The sequence below is a fragment of the Tachysurus fulvidraco genome, chromosome 4 (assembly GCF_022655615.1).
Source record: "Tachysurus fulvidraco isolate hzauxx_2018 chromosome 4, HZAU_PFXX_2.0, whole genome shotgun sequence".
Lineage (NCBI taxonomy): Eukaryota > Metazoa > Chordata > Actinopteri > Siluriformes > Bagridae > Tachysurus > Tachysurus fulvidraco.
Genome location: NC_062521.1, coordinates 23,062,914 through 23,085,928, shown reverse-complemented (window position 1 = coordinate 23,085,928; position 23,015 = coordinate 23,062,914).

Here is a 23,015-nt window from a genome sequence, read left to right as displayed (position 1 = left end):
TCCCTGGTGTTAATTGTTGACCCCGCCCACCTATCTGTTACCATGGACACTAATTACATTCAATCTCTTCCCCAGGTGTTTTGTCTTAGTCCTTGTCTGTCTCTGTTTTGTGATTGGTTCTCGTTCACCATATATACTCTGTCTGTTCACTTCAATGTTGTTGGTGTGTGCATGTCCGTGTTCCCGTTTCCTGTTTGTTCCGCGTTGCCTGCCTGTTTGTTTGTGTTTTGTTTATTAAAAAACCTTAAACTGCGTTTGGATCCTCACCCGCTTTTGTCTCACCGTGTCACAGCGTGACAGTAGCAAAGGTTTATGTAATTCTACATAAAATTTACAGATTAAAACGTGATGAAATTCTGAACTTGATCTGAACTTCTGAACAAATCAATACATAGGAAATTATTAAACTTCCACTTGCTAAGAAATTTCTCCATCATTTAACCTCACAATATGTCTTACTGTATGTTGTATGTCCTGCCCTCATGATCATCCCTTTCTTTCTCTTTGTCCTTTGAAAGGTGAAATGGGTATGAATTATGTAGCACAAGCAACGTAGTCTGACTGCGCAATGATGGTTACTCAGACGGATGTCTGGATAAGAGTTAACGAGGTCAGGCCACTCTGGAACAAATGTTCTCTGCCCACACATCCAACTCCCATCAAGTACACGGCTTCTCTTTGGAATCAGGCAATGCTAGCGAATTTATTTAAAAAGCACATGTTAGAAAACAAATCAAGCAATGTTCCTTAAAAAGGTGTTTTATTTAACTCATATCAATACTGTCTGATAATTACGCTCAGAATCATTTGAACGAGCTATATCGAACCAGATCGAGTTTTTTTAATGGTCCATTAATAACATAAATGGCATTATCATTCATTTGTACAATACCTTTTTACCAACAAACAAAGTGGTTTTACACAAGTAGGAATCTAGACACACAATGGCATCCAAAGTAGCAAGGAAACTCCTTGAAACAGCTAAAGGATGGTCCTATTGAAAGTATTAAAGGGAAATCTGTCAGCATGCAGGGGGAATGGACCCAAAAAAACTCCCAATCACAATTGGTTTTAATATTGAAAAGACAAGGGAAGTGTTTGGTAATCCAAAGGATAATCCAACAAAGAAAGTAACAGTCACGGGCTAAACAGAAATAACAGTTCAAACTAAATATCTCCCAACAAGATAATACAGTCACAGGACTCCACAGAAATAACTGACCTGACAGAAATATCCAGTAGAGCGAGTCCAGGAAACAGTACAAATGTCCAAGAAAACAAATGAATAATCCAGTCTCTAGTCCACGGAAGCAAAAAAACAAACTAAAAAAAACATTAATTCAAACAAGATCTCCGAATGTACACTCAAAAAAATGATTTGTTCATCTTACTTAATTCAATTATGGACAGTGGTTCCACACAAGCAACTTGCGTTTCATTAACATTAATGGAAGGTTTTGAATCTATGTAAACTTCTTGTGTTGTGACAACACAACAGAATAGGGATGAATCTATGTAAAAAAGTAATGTCCAAACAAATCAATGGAATTGCTTCCTTGTAATTTAAACTGTTTAAGTTAACTGGACATAATTTTGTTTATTTAAAATTGGCCAAACAGGTTTTATTCAGCCAACACAACTAGATTAGTTTCAAATAACTCAATTAAATTATGGACAGTGGTTCCATCCAATTGGCTTTTGTTACTGTTACTCAATGATTTCGATTTAAAGTTACGCCCTTCAAAACAGCATTTGTTTGTGTGTGACTGTCTTGTAGAGTAAAAAAAACCCACAAAGAAATGTAACAATTTATAAAGCTGTATTTGCCAAACTTGCAATAAACAGTGTTTTAAACAGCCTGCTCAGTCAATATATTAAAGAGTCTTTGAACATGTGCAAAATTCTTATGCAAAATATAAGATTATCTAAAATAACTTTGCAGTCTTTTGATTCAAAAACAAAGTCAGAAGGTGAAAATTAAAACTCGGCTAACAAGATAACTACAATTAAATAAAATACATTTACAAGAAGTAAAAAAAAAAAAGAAAAAGAAATCAAACATGCAACCAAAATGTCCAGATGGTAGTGTAACGATGTCTAACAATTATTAAATGCCATATATCCTGGATCACCTCCTCTGCAGTGGCATTGTCTGTATCCTAGAGTGGATATATTTTAAAAAACACATTACTCTTAAATTCCTGTTTATCAGCTTTAAAAAAAAGCATTTAGAATCCATTTTAAAAGGCATATACTCACAAAACACTCTTGAAACAGTCTGGTAGGTTCTTCATTTAGGTAGGCACAAAGAGCTTCGATTATACACACTCTCCTCACTTCGATGTCATGAGTCTAAAGATTTTCAAATAAGAACAAAGTTTTAAAATTCCAGGCTGTTGTGCTGGGGTAAGTTTGAGCTAAACTATGCAGAACATTATCCATGTACAGTAGTGTTATACATGAAACATCTGTCTGACTAGGAAACTAGTGGGCACCAAGAGGTGTTTAATTTTTTCTCCAATTACTCCTCCTCTGTTTGCAAAGAGGGGGGCACGGTGGCTTAGTGGGTAGCACGTTCGCCTCACACCTCCAGGGTCGGGGTTCGATTCCCGCCTCCGCCTTGTGTGTGCGGAGTTTGCATGTTCTCCCCGTGCCTCGGGGGTTTCCTCCGGGTACTCCGGTTTCCTCCCTCGGTCCAAAGACATGCATGGTAGGTTGATTGGCATCTCTGGAAAATTGTCCGTAGTGTGTGATTGCGTGAGTGAATGAGAGTGTGTGTGTGTGTGCCCTGCAATGGGTTGGCACTCCATCCAGGGTGTATCCTGCCTCGATGCCCGATGACACCTGAGATAGGCACAGGCTCCCCGTGACCCGAGGTAGTTCGGATAAAGCGGTAGAGAATGAATGAATGAATGAATGAATGTTTGCAAAGATTATATGAACCGACAAAAAAAAATCACCTCAGACATATGCTAACGTTAGCAACAAGCTCGTGTACATACATACACGCTTGTATGAACCGACGAAAAAAAAATCACCTCAGACATATGCTAATGTTAGCAACAGGCACGTGTACATACATACATACATGCTTATATGAACCAACAGAAAAAAAACTTATGCCAGCAAAATACAAACTTTGTAACTGGGAACATATAACATGGCTAACGTTATTAAATGTGACCTGACCTGACATGTTACGGACAGCAAATGAGAAAAAAAAAATAGCACTTAACATTTAGTAAACTTATTAACATTAAACAAACAACAGTTTTAGAGTAATCATTTATTGTCAGAAAGATTTCTATATATTAGACTATTTACACTCACCGTTTCAAAGTGCTTTCCAAAAACCTCGTCTGACACCATTCACCATCTTCCCTCTTTCGCGCTGTCTTCTTCCAATACGTTGGAAATCGTCACTTCCGGTTTTTTGAATCGCGAAATTAAACGCTTTACGTTAGTTTAACAACTGATTATTAAGTATAGTGGAACATGACACATTTTAAGTTAATTAAACGCAATACAATAGTGTTTTGATGGGGAATGAAATGTATGTGTGTTATTTTAACAAAACATATTTGGGTAAAACAAACAGTGCTGCAAAACCATTTTTTTGAGTGTAGGACTGATATCCGGAATGAACGAGTGGTAATACAAAAAAAAAGGTCTCTGTATGCCTCTAAAGTAAATCTGGAATCTAAAATACTTGGACTGTGATGTGTAAATTAATATATCTCATGAAAATAATGTGGGCATGTTTTCATTTAATTTCACAAATGTTTTTATATACTTTCTAATTTTGCTTTGGTTTCTTTCTGCATAAGATCATGCTGGGTAATGAGCCAGTTTATCAAATGCTGAAGTTAAAAACAGTCAGTTAATAGATGTAGTAATGTGAGGCTGTGTGTATTTGTAACTTGCGATGGGTTGCCAACATGTCCCCTGGGATAGGCTCTATAAATGATACAAAGAGCTTACCATAAAGTATCAGAGTATAGAAATAGAAAATATTACGTCTGTGCAATGTGAAATCTCTGTTCAAAGTTACAGGGATTCCCCTGCTTTGTGGTCCCCTTCACGGGGCCGATCTCCTGTGGGCCCACCACCTGCAGGAGGGGCTGGTGCAAACCCGATTGGCGACCCAATCCCCGGACATGGAATCTGGCACTAGGGACATGGAATGTCACCTTGCTGGGGGGGAAGGAGCCTGAGCTGGTGCGGGAGGTTGAGAGATACCGACTAGAGATAGTTGGGCTCGCCTCCACACACAGCTTGGGCTCAGGAACCCAACTCCTTGAGAGAGGCTGGACTCTCTACTACTCTGGAGTTGCCCGCGGTGAGAGGCGGCAGGCTGATGTGGGCTTGCTCATAGCCCCCCAGCTCAGCCGCCATGTGTTGGATTTCACCCTGGTGAACGAGAGGGTCGTTTCCCTGCGCCTTCAGGTCAGGGATTGGTCTCTCACTGTTACTTGTGCTTATGGGCCAAATGGCAGTGTAGAGTACCCGACCTTCTTGGCGTCTCTGGAAGGGGTGCTGGAAAGTGCTCCGACTGGGGACTCTGTCGTTCTACTGGGGGACTTCAACGCTCACGTGGGTAGCGACAGTGACACCTGGAGGGGCGTGATTGGGAGGAACGGCCCCCCTGACCTGAACCCAAGTGGTGTTCTGTTATTGGACTAGTCACAGTTTGTCCATAATGAACACCATGTTCAAGCATAAGGGTGTCCATCAGTACACATGACACCAGGACACCTTAGGTCGGAGGTCGATGATCGACGTGGTTAAGTGGTTATTTCATCGGCCGTATGTCTTGGACACTCGGGTAAAAAGAGGAACGGAGCTGTCAACTGATCACCACCTGGTGGTGAATTGGATCCAATGGTGGGGGAGGAAGTTGGACAGACTTGGCAGACCCAAATGTACTGTGAGGATCTGCTGGGAACGTTTGACAGAGTCTCCGGTCAGAGAGATCTTCAACTCCCATCTCCGGCAGAGCTTCAACCAGATCCCGAGGGAGGTTGGAGACATTGAATCCGAGTGGACCATGTTCTCCACCTCCATTGTCGACGCGGCCGCTCTGATCTGTGGCCGTAAGGTCTCTAGTGCCTGTCGTGGCGGCAATCCCCAAGCCCGAGGTGGACCCCGGAAGTAAGGGATGCCGTCAACCTGAAGAAGAAGTCCTATCGAGCCTGGTTGGCTCGGGGGACTCCGGAGGCAGCTGATAGGTAGGGCCAAGCAAGCTTCAGCCGGGTGGTTGCGGAGGCAAAAACTCGGGTCTGGTAGGAGTACGGTGAGGCCATGAAGAAGGACTTCTGGCAAACCGTCCCATGCCTCAGGAGGGGGAAACAGTGCCCTGCCCACACTGTTTACAGTGGGAGTGGGAATCTGCTGACTTCGACTGGGGACATCCTTGGACGGTGGAAGGACTTTGAGATTCTCCTCAACCCCACCGACATGTCTTCCACTGAGGAAGCAGAGGCCGGGGGCTCAGTTGTGGACTCTTTGATCCCCCAAGCTGAGGTCACTGAGGTAGTTGAGAAGCTCCTCAGTGGCAAGGCATCGGGGGTGGATGAGATCCGCCCTGAGTACCTCAAGTCTCTGTATGTTGTGGGGCTGTCTTGGTTGACATGCCTCTGCAACATCGCGTGGAGGTTGGGGACAGTGCCTCTTTACTGGCAGACTGGGGTGGTGGTCCCTCTGTTTAAGAAGGGGGACCGGAGGGTGTGTTCCAACTACAGGGGGATCACACTCCTCAGCCTCCCCAGAAAAGTCTATGCCAGGGTACTGGAGAGGAGAATTCGGACGATAGTCAAACCTCGGATTCAGGAGGAACAATGTGGGTTTCGTCCCGGTCATGGAACACTGGACCATCTCTATACCCTTGCCAGGTTGCTGGAGGGTTCATGGGAGTTTGCCCAACCAGTTCACATGTGCTTTAAGGATCTGGAGAATGCATTTGACTGTGTCCCTCGTGGTGACCTGTGGGGGGTGCTCTGGGAGTATGGAGTTCGGGCCCTTTGTTAAGGGCTGTCCGGTCCCTATATGCCCGGAGCAGGAGTTCGGTTCGCATTGCGGGCAGTAAGTCAGACTTGTTCCCGGTGCATGTTGGACTCCGGCAGGGCTGCCCTTTGTCACCAGTCCTGTTCATTATTTATATGGACAGGATTTCTAGGCGCAGTCTGGGGCCAGAGGGAGTCCAGTTTGGTTACCACAGGATTTCGTCCCTGTTTTATGCAGATGATGTTGTCCTGTTGGCTTCCTCAAATCAGGACCTTTAGCATGCACTGGGACGGTTTACAACGAGTGTGAAGTGGCGGGGACCTCCAAGTTCGAGGCCATGGTTCTCAGCCGGAAAACGGTGGCTTGCCCCGTTCAGGTTGATGGAGAGCTCCTACCTCAAGTGGAGGAGTTTAAGTATCTTGGGGTCTCGTTCACGAGTGAGGGAAGGATGGAGCGGGAGATCGACAGGCGGATCGGTGTATCTTCTTCAGTGATGCGGTCGATATACCGATCTGTTGTGGTGAAGAAAGAGCTGAGCCGCAAGGCGAGGCTCTCTATTTACCAGTCGATCTACGTTCCTACCCTCACCTATGGTCATGAGCTTTGGGTCATGACCGAAAGGACAAGATCCCGGATACAGGCGGCCAAAATGAGTTTCCTCAGCGGAGTGGCTGGGCGCTCCCTTAGAGATAGGGTGAGGAGCTCGGTCACTCGGGAGGAGCTCAGAGTAGAGCCGCTGCTCCTCCACATCGAGAGGAGTCAGCTGAGGTGGTTCGGGCATCTGTTTCAGATGCGTCCTGGACGCCTTCCTGGGGAGGTGTTCCGGCCATGTCCAACCGGGAGGAGGGCCCGGGGAAGACCTAGAACACACTGGAGGGACTATGTCTCTCGGCTGGCCTGGGAACGCCTCGGTATTCCCCCAGAAGAGCTGGAGGAAGTGTCTGGGGAGAGGGAAGTCTGGGCGTCCCTGCTTAGACTGCTGCCCCCGTGATCCGGCTCCGGATAAGTGGTAGAAGATGGATGGATGGATGGATGGGTGGTGTAGTGGTGGCTCAAGCAGTTCAGGCTCTGGGCTGTTGATCGGAGGATTGGGGTTCAAGCCCCAGCACTGCCAAGCTGCTACTGTTGGGCAATTGAGCAAGGCTTTTAAACTCCAGGGGTGCTATATCATAGCTGCCCCTGTGCTCTGACCCCAGCTTCCTCATTTGAGAAACATTAAGAAAGAAATCCACTGTGCTTTAATAAATATGTGGTGATAATAAAGGCTACTATAACACAATTTCATTTCAGCCAATCTAAACATGGCTGAAATCTTTCTTGTTAAGTGTGATTTCATGACTTGTTCAAATTTAGATAGCGGCGTCCTCGTTTTCACAACTGTATAATGTGGAATAGTGTATATTTCTTTTTCACAGTCTGAAAGGTTTCTCTGTTTGCAACACTTCCAATAGATCTGAGTATTTCATGAGTCAGTGTCCCCCCACTTTAAGCGGGTTTTAAGTGGGTTTGATTACTGGGCAGGGAACCAATCCCCTCAATGCAACAACTTTTAGTCATGGCTAGTAGTCTTGGGAAGTCTCTGAGGAATCTTGTTGAGATTATTTACTGCAGCAGGACTGGTGAATTCAATACAAAGCAGAAGAAACCACAGCGTGGCAGTGTATCAGGAGCATGTAGTAATTTCAGGCACAAACGTGACAGCAGCAGTTGTGTGTATAACTATCTTGCACTAGCATCACAATGCCTTGCATGTCTAACCCAATAGAGAAGAAAGACATTTTATGGCATGACAGGAGCATGAATATCAGGATGTATATTCCATTGCCAGCGGGAAGTCCAGCAGGAGTCTAACCCATTTGCAATGTGATATACATCGGGTAATAGCTGAACTAAAAATAGCGAGAAAGAATGATGGATCTAATGGATGGATAGATATGAATGGACAGTCCATGAATCATGGGATTCTTGTGGATAGAACCATTTGGGCACTATCAACTATTAATTATTGTGTTAAGTCTGTAATGAACTTAGAAATTATGCTGACCTATTAATTCCTCAGGAGCCCTTAATTACTAAATTCCACTCAACTGTTGTAGAAAGGACAGTATTTACATTGACATTATTTACTGTCCGGTGTCACCCAAATAAGGATGAGGTTACCTTCTGAGTCTGGTTTCTATCAAGGTTTCTTCCTCATATCATCTCAGGGAGTTTTTTTCTTGCCACTGTCTCCATCTTGCCAATAGATGGGATAGATGTTAGAGATAATAACATAATTTTAAACTTTTTATTTTGTTTCCATACTATGTAAAGCTGCATTAAGACAATGGGAAATATTAAATACATATAAATTTAATTGAATTGAATTGAATGTAGCACAGATGTGAGAGCGCTGTGAGACATTAGAATCAAGTATTAAATTAAATGAAAGAGTCTAATTGAATGAAATTAAATAAATTAAATATCAAATTAAAAATGCTATTATAATATAAAAGACATTTGGTGCATATTTCTTTGCGGAAGATTGTTCCAGTAATAATAATAATAATAATAATAATAATAATAATAATAATAATATATTATTATTATTATTATTATTATTATAATTATATATATAATATATATTGAATTAAATTCTTGAAAAAATTTTGTACCAATATACTGTAATAAATAAATAGATAGATAGATAATATTGGTGCGATTTTTACCGCCCTGTAAAAAAAATTATGGTCTATGGTTATAGTCTTTTTTAGATATTTCCACCAATCTATGAACACACACCATTTGCACTGTTGTCATATCCCTGTTGCATCTGTCAGAGTTAGAGGTTTATTGATTTTGCTGTCTGTGTCATGGCGCCCACCGCACTGACCTCTCAAGCCCAGACTCATGCAGTACATAGCAGAACCCCTCTAAATCACCATCCTGTCACTGCTAGATTGGCTAATGCATCATCACATGGCAAGTTTGTGGATGGAAATGATAACAATGTTAGCATAATATCATTAATTAGTTCCTTGCTGTCACAGTGAAGAAGATGGAGATAATCTGGTTTTAAAAATTCTACATTGCCTTTGATTTGTAGCATCTGCACCTTCAACCAAAAGAATATCCCGCGTTTGATGGTGTTTCCGAACTGCAGACTTTGCTTGTGGTATGTAGGAGTAAATAATCTGTGCATGTAAAGAATTATATCTGAGAGCAAAGCATATGAATTGCGTTACAGTGTTAGCACACAGGAGCGCATGCGACAAGAGAACATGCATGTAATTCCATAATAGTATGGAAAATGCATACTGTAAGTTCTCTCTGTCAATGAGTATTGATCAATTTTCTATTAATGCAGCTTAGACATGAGTTTGGCTGTGTGAATGTTGATATGGTGAAGGTTGCATAGAGGAGTCTCCAGTACCAGCAGTTTGTCCTAGTCATATAAAGCGTTCCTTGGGTGGCCTTTACACTGGCAGTTTAGTCAAAACCAAAGCAACATTTGCATGAATAGTTAGTAACGATAAAGCAGACCAGGAAGCACACCGTGGTAGAAATCCTGAGTCTGTGGACTCTAGTTTTATGCTAGCACAAGTGTCATTTCCTGGATGATGTATTAATGTTGTTGAGAAGCCAATAGCATCATCAACCTATTTGCACTGTACAAGCATTTTCAATTTCTTTTTCATTACCTGTAGGAAGTTGTGCGAGTTCATACTTGTACTCGGGTCCAGATTCGTTCTGGATGTAAAGTAACCTGTTTGTGTATTTTAGCCTATTGTTTGTTTCCACAACATATGTAACATGTGCAGCAGGTGAACGTGGGGGACACAGAAGAGGTTAGTTGTCGTACTGTGCATAGTAGTACCAAAATAAAAAAAATGAATTAATAATAAAAATAGTTGATATGGTTATGTTGTCTATGTTCGTTGTGATTATGTAAGAAAAACACCAAGGCAATGGGATTCGATAGAATCAAGTGAGTCTGAACACAGACCGATGTTATTCTTAAATCATTCTTGAATAAGTAAAGATTGTTAGCACATGTAAATTGCTGTAGTATAAGAGGAATAAAACACTTCATGATTTGCTGTTGTTGGAAAATAATCATCTTTGAGGTGCCCCATCGGACCACTGAGTCAGTGATTATTTTTATATAAGAGCAAAATCCAATATATTTTATCTTTCTAAGCCTGTACTAATATTTTAGCTCAGTGCAGTTCTTTTCATGTATCTATTACTATGTCCTTATTTTCTGGTCAGTTAATAGGAGATTTGCTTATTCATTAGTTAGATCTCTACATCTTTCTTTTCTAATATATGTGATGGATATTAAAACACATTAAAGGGTACAAGGTCTGGGTTTTTCGTTTAAATTTTTTTTTAAGAGCAGCTTTACAGGTCAGAAAATCTGGTCACGCAATTTTCTTGCTCCAAGGTGACACAATTGAGAGCATCCAAACCACCCAGTGAATTTTAACATTGTCTCAGCTGCAGCTGAGAATGCTATGAATGCTCCGTATAATTTTGGGGTGTGAACACATTTATAATTGCCACGAATGTATAGCTGTCAGTGGTATACATGTATTTCAAAAGAAATATCAAGTTTGTTCCTACTCCAATCTGTTATTAAGTCATTTTACTCTGTAATCTGGACTGTCATGTATGCACAGGAAATATTGAAATAACCAAAGCTCTCTGAATACGTAAGAATTATATCTCAACTGTGTGTTCATTTCACTCAGCACTTAAAGGCTTATATTTCTCAGCATGTGTGTCCTGTTTCTCCCATTTGGATTTGTGTTACCCCTTCGGTGACCTCCATTTTTTCTCCCCATTTAACAGCACTCAGGCACGACGGAGGAACAAATCAGTGAAGAGGACAAGCAGCATGATCTGCTTTGAGACTTAGCTCTCCTGCTAACTTCAAAATGACTCTCAATGAGTGTTGATGAAGGCTATCAGTCTGGTTGAGCAAGCAGACAACATCCTAGCGAGCTCCATTTGGTATCCTGTAGGCTGCAAAATGCATGATTAAAGAAAGTTTAAATCATGTTTGGAGCCCGATGAAGACGTTTGTGTATTAGGACAATTTGTATTTTTGGTTATTCTTTATCTTTTAAATGATTTTCTATTATGATCAGAGTCAATGTAATCAATAAACTAAATGTTTTTTATTGTGGTACATTTAATTCCCAGAAGGCGGAATAAGTGTTGTCACATGACCTACTCGGTCCTTTGAACTCATTTAAATCTTTCAAAGTTGCTGCAGATATATTCAGTATATAATGAACAATGGGCAAATATTTGCTAAGCCATATGGAGGAGTTTAAATAAATATGTGAGGATCCAAAACCTTTTAAGATGTTTTGAATGATGCTGAAGACTTTGGTATAAAGCCAAAGTGTGGCTTATATCAGTTAGATTCAGCTTTTAAACATTATCCTGAAATCCATATATTTTTTGTCCAGAAAGCAGAATGCTAGCAAACAGTAATGTGGTGTCAATATTGCTGCAATGTGAAAATATGTGTTATGAATACCCTTTATTCTCAGAAAATAATCCTTCCATCTATTACGGTACTGAAGGGACCTTTGAACATAGCCACGCACAGGGCAGGGTACACCTCAGACAGTGCATACAGGTCAGAGCCTTTATTTTGCCATATATGCATCCCAGCACAGTGAAATTCTTTGGAGGTCAGAGCGCAGGGCATGATACAGCACCCCTGGAGCAGAGAGGGTTAAGGGTCTTACTCAAGACCCCAACAATGACAGCTAGGCAGTGCTGGGGCTTGAACCCCAATCCTCCTATCAAAAACCCAGAGCCTTAACAAGTTGAGCCACTAACAATCCAAAAAAGCACATGTAAATGCCACATGTGCACACTGTAGAGGCAGAAATCAAGCCCCCATCCCTGGAGATGTGGGGCAAACATGTTAACCACAAATCCACCATGATCCCCTTTGAAAATAACTCTTTGTTCACATGTTTATTATTTAAAAAAAAGGAAAGTCAAAGTGATGCCATGTTGACTGACTTAAATAACATCAATAATAAGTTTCAAAATATACCACATTTCAATACGTTTTCAGTTCATACAGACCAATATAAATATTTCTTGAGTCTTACATGTTTCCTTAAGGTACCATCTTTAATAAATATAGCATGTCCTTTCATTGTTATTTGCTTTTGAATGAGAAAGTAGAGATGATTTGTTTGGATTGAATGATTAGATTTAATTTCACTTACTGTATTGCTTGATGTCCAGATTATGCTGTTTTTCTGTTTAACTTAAGTTAGCAGTCGAACGTTTGATAAACAAATTAATTGGTGTTTGAATTTAGTTCCCATCTATGATGCATACTGAAAGTTAAACCTTCCCTCTTCTACAGTGTTAAAATGCCTTCATTTCTTCATGCCTATTGCATTTTTCTTTATTGCAGAGTAAATCACTTATCTACACTGTGTCTTCAAATGGTCCAGAATGCTACAGCCAGGTCTCTGAGGGACAGATGTAAATATTAGTACATCACCCAATACCATACATTTCTCTGTATTGGCTGATGATCAGATTTAGAATTGATTACAAAATTGTATTATTTGTTATATCTATTTGGCATGCGGAGTCCTCACAATCCATCAAGATCGCTTAAATCTGGGTTCAGATTAAAGCTTAGAGAGGGTCAAGCTTTTGCCTTCTGGTATCCATTAGAACTGCATGATCTCTTTCAGTTTTTAAAGCCATACTCAAAGCTCACTTATTTTCATGGGAATTTAACTTTCCATGACCCTTTTGTGTGTGTTTTATTTTTATTTCTGTTACTGTCTGGTATGTTGTGTGAGGCTTGTATTATGTTATTGTTTCCTTTTTCATTGCGCTTGCTCTTGTACAGCACTTTGGTCAATCCTTGGTTGTATTAAATGCACTTTATTAAGAAACTTGATTGACTGATTTACTTCCTGACGTATCTAAACAACCTTAGCTGAGTGACATAAAAATATATACAGAGTATGGAGAACAGCAAACAGCTTTTTATTTACACTTACTAGTGGAGAGGCCCCAACAAGGTGAAAAGCCAAACTCGTGCTCTCATTTAGTCTGAGGAAAAGATATATTCCAACACTAAATAACCCCTTGTTGGTAAAACACTGAGTTTCTAGCCAATAGATGGTTGGAAAAGGAACAGTGTGTGGGAAAGTACACACACAAAAATAAACAAATCAAACTTGTTTGCTGCTAACAAGCTGCTACTGCTATTGTAGAGTAATATCCAGCCTTGAAGGCTAGACACACAATATTTGGGGCTAGAGAGCATTTAATTAAATTAAATTAAAATGAATATATCTCCAAAACCTTTTTTATTTTTTATTTTTTCAAGACTAAGGGTTATATTGAAAAAGCTTTTTTTTTTCTTTTTTTTTTACCTTTCAAGCTTTTCTACCATTTCCCTAAAACCCTGCCTTAATGCTACCATTGGTAGGAGGGTTTTGTCATTGCAGTTGCCTTTTTTGAGCAGAAAATATCAAAAGCCATACCTCAGGATGTGCGGACAATAATTCAATAACTCTATTCAATATATCTATAAATAAATCTAATATTAATCTTGAATTGTTGTATTCTATTAATCTTTATATTATTCTTTATATTAACCTTTCGTTCTATGTTTATGATCTGCGCTATACTGTACTGTACAAATCTTGAATTGAATTGAATCTATTCAATAATTCTGATATCAGCCGACATTGAAACAGTCTAAGATTCTAAATTCCCACTGGCTTTGCCGTTGACATCATTCCAACTAGACACAGAAAACCTGTATATGGACAGTGTGTGGATAGTCCCAGATTTCTGTATACATTCTTGTTTGAGCCTAAAATGCTCCCATGGCTCAGTCTGCACAGGTGTCAAATGATTTTCCTCATAGTTTACTTTCAAACCAAGACTTTCCACCTGTGAGGTCTGTCTTGCTGATGGAAATCTCAGCAGAGCTGATTGTCATCCACATAGCAAGGTACACCCTGACCCTAGGATTGTAGGGCCTTTAGAGAAACACAAAATACACACACTTTATAATTTTAAATGTGGGAGAGAGACTGACTTTTTACCACACACTAGCTTTCTACTGAAACAGATCCTATCAACCACACTTCTGCAATCCGACTAGCATTCTTCTGTTACATTAACTCTATGATCCAGTCTCATTTGCTTGGCAATTAACAATTCTTCTTTGTAGCAACTGATTTGTTTTTATCAAGCTCAACTGCTTCAAAAAAAGCATCCCTGGAACTTTCAGTAAAATTTTCATAAATCTGCATTTGTGTTCTTGGCTGCCGATGCCACATCACTGTGCTCCATACTTACAGAAGCACCCCCCATCTGCTATGGTGGTCTTAGAAACCCAACTCTGTGGGACTTATGTGCCAGCACACACACGTTTTCTTGTGTCTCAAACAGAAGGAGACAATCATTTCATGCCCTCTGGGCCTGTCTGCCAGGGACCTGTTCAGATCCCAACAGCAGATGGTGTAGTATGTTTTTACCAGGGTTCATAAATGGCACTTGGACCAAATGGTAAATTACAGGGTTTGGAAACATGCCATTGATTTCAAAGGCAATCATTCGTATTTACTGTTAATATGTGGTAATGTAATTTACTTTCTTATTATCTTTCTACTGACAACCTGTTACTGTGAGTTACTGTGACAGTTCCTTGCTAGACCACCAGAGGGGCCTGGCAAATGGTTTGTTCATGTATCCCTGTTATTCACGTGTGGGCTATGTCACACCCTTTTTTCTTTTTGTTTTCTTGATGTGCTTTTTTGATGTGTCATTTATATTTATATATGCTGACATTTGTTAAAGTTGTGTGTGAGCCATGAGGTTGGACACCGTGTTATCCAGGTTTTTTTGACATACTCATGTATTGTTTAGGTTATCTAAGTTTCCATGTGATGGTTATGATTTGTTTCTGTCACATTTGATGTAAGTTGTGTTAGTCTTTGTTTTGTTAATTAAAAGCAGTGCATGTACTGAATCCTTTTGTTTGGGTCTGATTTGCTGCTCCAGGTGATCGAGTTTACATCAGTAATCCGGGGCTTGATCCCCTCATCGAAAGAGACTAAAAAGCACTGTTGTACATCGCTCTGGATGAGGTGGTCTGCCAAATGACATAAATGTAATAAAATGTAATGATCCCCAATATTGGCACTTCGATACCAACGCATCCTATCACACAACCTTTCTATCAGTTGTTTTTACTATGTATTTATAGGTTATACAATGTGTGATCTTTCCATATTACCTTTTTGGGATTTTGCATGAGCCGATATAAGAAACTTTTACTTAATTCTTATACCGCAAGCAACAAGCTAATATTGACTCAAAGTCTTATTTGGCTGACACTGTTGGTCACTGTTGGTAAAGTTTGCTACAAATGCATTTTTTTCCCAACTTTTTTATTTGGGTGGGATTTGGCTACTTCAACTTAATGAGTTTAGGATTTCTCAAGGCTTATATGCCTTTGTTTACTGTTGTAAAATCTTCCATGTTTCCCCGTCATTCTTATATGTTGCAATGTTGTTGTTTTTTTCTAGTTTTATTTAGGTATTTCCTGCTCTTGACCTCCGCTTGCCTCTGTGCACCTGATAGTAGATCTGCTAACAGATTTGGCAGTACTACCTGTCTCTGTCTTTTCTCTAACACGCTATAAAATATGACTGATTCTTGGACAAGGTTCAATAGAAAGATACTGCAATTACATTCTGTCGCCTCTGGTTTCCCTACAATACAGTATGTAATGTGATTCTGAGGAAAAAAACACCTAGAATAAAGACCACAAAGTAAATAACCTATATAACATACCACAGGAACTCTACAGATATTTATCCTGTGCTTATGAGCGTTTGAAGCAGTCTGAGATTCTTACATCCAAGATCTGTTCATAAAACCCTGGCAGAAAGATGTGAGCCTCCAGATTGGTATTCAGTGTGACTCAAGCACAGAAAACCCCCATCCCATTACATCAATAGTATTGGCTGGTAAGTATCCCTTCTGACGCTTTACCTTCTCCTTATAATGAATTGAGGCTGCACATGACTTTTAAAACAGAGGGAAGGAAATTGATTGAGCTTTTTCTGTGTTTGTCAAATTCCAGAAAAATGTTGCTTCACATCTTTCCCATCCTTCTTCATCTCTGTCTCTGATTTCCCAACAGCTTTAAATGAGCTAATAAGATTGACCAAAAAAAAAAGAAATTGTTTTAGCCAAAAGCTGAAATAGTCAATTTTGCTAAGACATTTTGGAATTGGGTGCAGTGAGCAGAAAAACGTTTAAAGGGCCATCAATGAAAAAACAGCTCAGAATGTTTTCCACTGATTATATAGACAGAATTTATGGCACAATGGTCATTTTGTCTTTAGTGTATAAATGATGTTATTCATATTATTCAGTCCAGTTTGTATTTTTGGATTGGCCTCTTGGCAGTCATTTTATACACATGCCTCCAAATGCTCCTTCACGTCCTCATACAGTAAATGATGTGGCGAAGTTGCATGTTTATAGAGATGGAATTGGCTTTAAAGCAGTCAGAAAGTAATTGAAAGTGTTCAATACAGACCATACGCCTATGTTAATTGTAATGGTAATACACAATGAGTAAAAAAAACTCTGTATGTGGTAGGTTAGTGGTTAGGGCACTGGATTACCAATTGGAAGGTTGTCCGTTCAAATCCCAGGTCCACCAAGCTGCCACTGCTAGGACACCTAGCATACATTTGGCTCTGGATAAGATTATTCTCTCTCTACCTGCTTCATCAATGTAGTCATCTTAGCTCTGACTACACCTGGCTAAAATGAAATACCTTAGTTTTTACACTACTGCATTGCACCAGCAGAGTTAGAATTACAGAACTGCATTGCACCAGTGTTTAACAAAACATCTTACGTCCCATTCTTGAGCCTTTGCTCTAAGAGTGTAACAGTAATCATTTGGAAATAATCTAAATTCACATTATGTAGTCATTTATTCTCGAAATGTATTGATTATTGACTTCACTGTGAGTTACATATACTGTAAGTGGATTTTGTGCTCTTTTCCCGATACTGAAATTTATTGCTATAAGCCGTGAATTATGGAATTATTCGAATATGATAGTTACAATCATTCTGGAAATTATATTCATTTTATATATACACACACATACACACAGTATAGACAATTTAGAGATGCTAATCAGCCTGCATGTCTCTGAACTGGGAGCAGAACCTGGAGTACTCAGAGGAAATCCCTTGAAGCATGCAGAAAGCATGAGCATACATGAAAACTCCATGCACACAGAGCTGACAGGAATCAAAACTCCATCCCCAGAAGTACGAGGTAAACATGCCTACTACTAAGGTAAAAACTACCAAGTCGCAAACATGGTCATGATGAAGGCATTATTTTTTTTTATTTGTTATCTCTTCATCCATCCATGTGGTTGAAAGGTGATAGGTATTAATAAATGCATTTATCATTGTGTTCAAAAGATAAACATATATGATTTTGAAATTGATACAAACATGTCAAAGTCACAACAAGGTAAAATATCAGATTTTTTTTTCAATAGCTTCCTAGTATATTTTAAAGCTATTTAAGACATACAAATAGTAATAAGAAAAAAACAAGACTTATTGACAGACTATGCATGCACCTTGTTGCCTTCAAGTTCCACATAGAGTCTCCTAGAAAATTACATCTTTTCCACAAATAAGGCCTGGCACAGGGTCATAGAGGCTCTCAGCAACATCATGACCCTCCTCTCTACACCAAAGAGCTTTCAGTGGATATTTGAGACATGTGGTGTTCCAGTCTTGCAGGGCATTTTCTTTAATAACAAAGTAAACAATTAAAGTTTACCAATGCAGTGAGGCATTTGGCAGCAGGTCATTTCTACACTCCAGTTTAATGTATTTCCTTATTTACAGGAATGATGAAAGCAGATTCAGAAGCGGTTTGGGGGTAAGTGTGAATGTTTCACTAACAAATGACTAACAAGCCTTATTCTGACAACACAAGCACATTTGGAGCATTTAGAGAAGGTTAGAACATTTGCCTGTGACCTGAGGGCTCAGTTCTGCCAAAAACAGCAGTGAGGCTTAAAGTTAATGATTAGCTAGAAATACTTAGTGTTCTGTAGAGAGAGATAGACTTTCTACTAACCTGTAATTGAGCTCAATTTAGAAAGAATGATAAAGTAATAAGATCCTAATTAAACTGGGGGCACCAATATCTGCAGTGGGGACAAAAGTTTCTTAAATATTTAATTTTATCATACACAGTATAGAACACAACCACATCAGTCCATTTGCTTGTATATACTATGCAATATGTCCAGTATTTAATAATGTAAGTTAATCAGCTTTGCATAAAATTTATGTGCAGTGGTTAAATTATTTAGATATTTGGGCCAGGAGATTTGTCAAAGGTCTTACAGTATGTCTACACAGAAATCATATCTATCTGCAATATCCAGAATATGCAGATGACTGCAACACATAGGGTGTATCATAATCAGCTGCCTAGTTTAGTATTTAGGACAATGATTAGGAGGTCCTTCATTTTAAGAACTGTCTCTCTTAACTACAGGGTCCATCCAGTGCATTCTAATGTTTGTTCTCTAAAAAACGAAAAATCCCACAATGCACCATAAAAACCAAAGACAGACAATGCTAACTATACTCCCTTTCTGGAGATGATGTTATTTAAGCGGAAGCCACTCAGCTAGAAAAAAGAAAATGGTGAACAAACTCTTGGCCAATTTCATCTACAAATGTAAGTAGCTTGTTATTGTTGTTGTAGCAACAACACTTTTTAAACCTTGACAGTATTGACATGATTTTTAACTATTTGACAATCTATACATGGTTTGTTTAAGTCTAACATCTTATCTACAGTTTTTCATGATTTGAAATAAATAAATAAATAAATCACTAGCTAACCGATGATCCTGCTTGAAGTACCATGACAGCAATGCATGTGAATTAGCTAACAAATTTATATGACACATAAAACCTAAATGTTTTATATGTTCGGGATTTTAGTGACTAGGGGCTGAACTGACACATCCAAGTTCTCCAAAAATGGATCCAATTTCCATCACAACCACACTCACAGTACTGAAGGAATTACATTCCCCTTGCTCATTGCAAAGCATGCACTCTGTGTCTATTGCACTGGTCTATACTCCTTATAGTCTTTCGTTGTCTTCATGGTATTTGATTTATTTATATATTTTTTTTCTTTATGCTCTTTTCTGTTCTAGTTATCATAATTTGTTCATCAACTGAGCCTTGCTAGTATGTCTTGCCTGACTTTGTACTTGTATTAATTTTTTGATTTTCTTGTTCTAACTTTTTAATAAGCTTTGATCACCCAGAATTGTATTTGTACCTGTATTGTGACAAAATGACAAAAGTATTAGGAACATTGCTAACTTCATATTCAACTCAGTAAAAATTCTTAGTTTAGGACTCATCTGTGGCAGAGCGACAGGCTCAGGTTCCTGTCAATCATAGACAATCCACAGCATCCACTCCACAGCATCATCTCTGGGCAGAGGAGTAGCTTCAGTGACAAGCTGCTGTCACTGCCCGGCTCCACAGACAGGCTGAGAAGGTCATTCCTCCCCCATGCCATGTGGCTCTTTAATTCCACTTGGGGTGGAAACGTCTATGCTGAAATTCTTCACTGTTCTGAACCATACTACACACTGTACACTATGCACCTTAACACTCCGATTTGCACAGAACTTTTCAATTCAAATGTCATTTTTTTTAGCATTTATTGCATGTCTTATTGCCTAAGTTTGTGGGTACTGCTGGAATCTGATAATTTTCCAAAGGGATGAATAAAGTGTCATCTATCTATCTATCTATCTATCTATCTATCTATCTATCTATCTATCTATCTATCTATCTATCTATCTATCTCATTTGCAAAATAATTATTTTACAAAATAATTATAAACATTGATGCAATGCAACATAGCTAAAATGTGAACTGGTTGTGACAGTGTAATAACATTGTGAATTAAACCATTATCACAGTAGTTTACATATGAATACAAAGAGTCAGTTCTGTCTTTTTTAACCAGGGATGGCCTTCTCTTTCAAACTGACCGCTGCATGTAAACCATTTATCTCTATATTACAGACTTACAGTACTATTGCTGCCGTGTTGAATGAACCAACTACGTTCACACTACAAGTAACTGTACATAGTCTTCTACTTCAAATTAGTTTTTCGCTAAAATCAAACATTTTGGATCAAGATTTGGTGTTTATGTATACATTTTAGTAGTGAATATCTGCTTTATATCAAATGACAGTGTGAACTTTTTGCTACAGTTCATGTATCCTTAGCTGTCTTTACTCCTATTGGTAGTTGTTGCAGTGAGTTGCTCAAATCTATGATTTATATTTGAATAAATTGAAACTCTTTTTAAGTTTCTTGCATCACCAGACATAGCCACATCAAGTCGCTAATGACTGCTGTGGCTCCTGTCACTGGATGTTACCAGCTCGCATCGAAAATGAATGATCTTCATTCACTTTGTGAAAACTTTGTGACTGAAGTCGCCATATGTGTAAAACTTTCTTTCTGCTTGTGATGCCATTTTTTACTATTAAAAGTGATGTGCTGCTTTACATTGATGCCATGCTATATTGAGCATCGCAAATGACTTGAGCTTGTTATGCTGTCTTTCCCATTCACTAGGACTGTATTTGATCCCAAAAAGACAAATTTTTACTTTTGATTTGTTGAGATATGACATACTTTGCAGACATAGAGGAGTAACTGATTCTCACTGTTTCACTTTGCCCTTAATTATTAAATACAACTTTAAATCTGGTCAGTGACATTGGAACAGATGTAAAAAAAAAAAAAACAACATCCTGGCAGTTTGTCAGCAAGCAAATAACCCAAGTCCAGTGAATGGTTTTAAACTTTCTAATCTGCAGTGAAAATGTGCTGATGCACTGCTTAAATCCTGTGGTGAGCAAAGTGGCAGTGTGTACCCAGCATTGCGTTTAGCGAATTGCAAAATGCTTATCATCTGAAAGCAGCTTAATTGTTAAAAGCTCTGTTGCTAAAATTCTGTGCTAGGGTCCAGATATTTGTGAGTTCAAATCCCATACGAGACAAAGGATTTAGCAAAGCCCATAACCTTCTGCATTTTGACCAGGTCACTCTTAATAAAAGTAAATCAATCCAAACTCTAAGAAAAAAAAAAGATCTTGCTTTTATCCCCTGTACAAGAGAACAATATGAAATGTCCAGTATTCACATGACAAGGAAACACGACTTATTGATATCTGTCAGGAAGGTCAGCTTGCTATGTTTATTAAGCTAACAGATAGATCGATATCTCACACATGCAATAATGTGATCTTGTTAATATTTAATGTTTAAAACACCCACACAATCCCTATACAACAGATACGTATAACATTGTTCATGTAACACTTCGCCCAGTGTTAAATCATGTGAGATGCTTCAGGACAAAAGGTTGCACAGGGCTGCAGAGAGACTAATGAAGCAAAAAAAAGAGAGTTTGTGAGTATAGATACAGTATGTGTGTGCTTGTATGAGACAAAGTCAAGGAAGTGAGGGAGAGAGAGAGACCAAATCACATCATTTTAACCGTAATATCTTATCAATACCATGATTTCTTCCTCGTGCATACAACGTTATTAATATATTCTGCATTCCCAGAGGGAAGAAGCTCGACCAGGAAGCATCATAACTAGGGAGCATCATAACAACAATGCTGTTTTTTTTTTTTTTGGCAAACTCACGCTTACAGCACAAAACAGTAGGCTCTGTGTCATCAATTCCCTCTGGCATGATTCCCAACATTGCAAGTGGCTTTTGTTTATATTTTGGCCATATGTCTTTGTTTTGATTCCAGTCCTGTTTTGATTCCAGTCATTGGTTTGTTTCTCAAATGTGGGCACCTGTTCTGTGTTTAACCCCAGGAAAACTGGCAGGTGGAAAAAACCCACTGGGCTCATGCTGAATAGTAAAAACAACAAATATAAAACAATGTGAGTCTAACACCCCTCGAGACAGACGACTAGACAGCACATTTTGTTCACTAACAGTAAACGAAATTAATCCATAACTTGTTTTCCAGAGGCCAAAGAAATGAAGCTTGTGCCTGTTTTTCTGTTTTTACCTAACCTACTAGGGACATATTTATTAATAGAAATGTTCCTAAACTAAAATAGCTTTTTTTTTTTTACACAATTTGAAATCGTTACAACTAAAATGTTAAGTTATCCCAGCAAAGGTAAAAAGAACATCTCAGATAGAAAAACAACAGTTTCAATTTATATATCGGGATGTGGTAGCTTAGTTGTAAGGCATTGGATTACCACTTATCCCAGAGTTATAATTTAGGTCTACAGTAACATTTCAACATTTTATGTTATTAGCATATGCACAGTATGTGTAGCAAGTGACTAAAAACCAAAAAATAATTCCTTGCATCTTGAACTTACCAGTCTATAGTGAAAAGTGTATTGAAATATATCCATGCCAGGGTGATGTGATACTGAATGACATGGCTATGCTTGGCATACGATTTATTACAGCAGTACAGAAGCAATGTGAGTGTCATTGTTCATATATTTGCCTGTTTATCTTATGTTCATCTGGAGTAATAAATAGCAACACAATATATCAATAGTTGGCACTTCAAAGCCAAAGCATCTCTATCCATCAGGTATCTAAAACACACATGAACAGAGACTCTCATCAATAAATAAATAAATAAATAAATATGGTCATTGTCATAATTATTGTCCCTTTTTAAATTAAAAAGGACTTACTCATTAAACTGGTTAGTGTTAGTACAGTACTCAATGCTAGCCTAGAATAGGTCTAGACTAATAAAGTATGTAATAAGAGACACAATAAAAGTTTATTTAGTGAAGGTTGATAGACAGTGACTGAAGAAAGACAGAAAGTGGCTGAACGG